The sequence below is a fragment of the Myotis davidii genome, unplaced genomic scaffold, assembly GCF_000327345.1.
Source record: "Myotis davidii unplaced genomic scaffold, ASM32734v1 scaffold698, whole genome shotgun sequence".
Lineage (NCBI taxonomy): Eukaryota > Metazoa > Chordata > Mammalia > Chiroptera > Vespertilionidae > Myotis > Myotis davidii.
In genome coordinates, this window is record NW_006290032.1 from 793,699 (window position 1) to 794,950 (window position 1,252).

Sequence of the window (1,252 nt, forward strand, 5' to 3'; positions counted from 1 at the left end):
TGGGTGTGTGCAGGCGTGGGTGTGTGTGTGTGTGTGTGTGTGTGTGTGTGTGGTCTCTGCTGCCTCCAGACTTCTCCCCACCCCTTTTGTTTGTTTGTTAATCCTCACCCAAGGATATTTTCCATTGATTTTTAGAGCAAGTGGAAGAGAGAGGGAAAGACAGAGAGAAATATCAATGTGTTTCTCACATTGATTGGTTTCCTCCTGCACGAGCCCCGACCAGGGCCCGGGCCGGGGAGGAGCCTGCAACGGAGGTACATGCCCTTGACCGCAGTCGAACTCGGAGCAATGGGTCCCCTGGCCGACGCTATTGGTTGGGGCGAATGTGAGATTCAACTGGGATCTGCGTGGTCCTCTCCTGCTGGGGAGGGGGTCCCCTGCCGGGCGCGGGGGCAGGACGTCTCCACACACCCTTCGGTGATTCTGGCTGGGAGGCCTCTCGTGCGCATGCAGCAGCGGTTCTCAACCTTCCTAACGCCGCGGCCCTTTAATGCAGCTCCTCGTGTTGTGGTGACCCCCAAGTTCACTGTTACAAGTTGAACATCATTAAAGCACTGAGTAATCACAAAAACAATACGTAATTATAGAGCCTTCCCTATGCCGAGTGGCATGGAGTTGGACTCACACAGCTCGTGGCCGTGGCCGCGGCCGCTGGCGGCTGCCACTTAGGAACGTGCGTTGAAGCTCCTCCACGTCTTCTCACAGCTTCGTAGCTCATTTCTTTTTAGCTCTGAGTAATACTCCACTGTCCGGATGGAGCACAGTTTCTTTAAAAAAAAATACATATTTTTATTGATTTCAGACCTGCTGCTTGTTTCTCTGGACGTTCCTGCCAAGTCGCCTCTCCCAGGGGCTTATGCACCACGCTGTGCCCGCGAGGGACCGCGCCGCGTCAGGAAAGGCCCCTCCTGGCCAACCCCCCGCCTCCGTGCGTGAGTCTGTGGGTGCGTTTTAAGCTCCACCCTCCTCACCCCGCACTCGTGGAGGGAAAGGGCAGTGCCCTTGGGGGGTCGGCAGCTGGCAGGGTGGCGGTGAACCCGCCCACAGGAGCTTAGAGCAGAGGTCGGCAAACCGCGGCTCGCGAGCCACATGCGGCTCTTTGGCCCCGTGACTGTGGCTCTTCCACAAAATACCACCTGCAGGAGCGCACGGACAGCGCGAAGTTGGCTTAAAACTTTAAAGTTTACGAAGTTAGTTTTAGGGAACGTGGTGGAGTGAAGGAAGATGGAGTGTGGAGGATGAAGAAAGGAGT

At 56.2% G+C, this 1,252-nt stretch overlaps 1 long non-coding RNA gene across 2 annotated transcripts in view; it reads left to right on the plus strand.

Moving 5' to 3' along the window:
* LOC102765969 overlaps positions 1 to 1,252 on the plus strand; it is a 16,072-nt gene that overhangs the window by 8,187 nt on the left and 6,633 nt on the right. The window contains exon 1 of one of the 2 annotated variants that reach the window (XR_001513700.1): positions 214 to 254. The exons of the other annotated variant lie outside the window; for it this stretch is intronic. This is a non-coding gene — a long non-coding RNA (uncharacterized LOC102765969). Of the gene's footprint in view, positions 1 to 213; positions 255 to 1,252 lie in introns of those variants that run through there. 2 annotated transcript variants of the gene reach the window in all.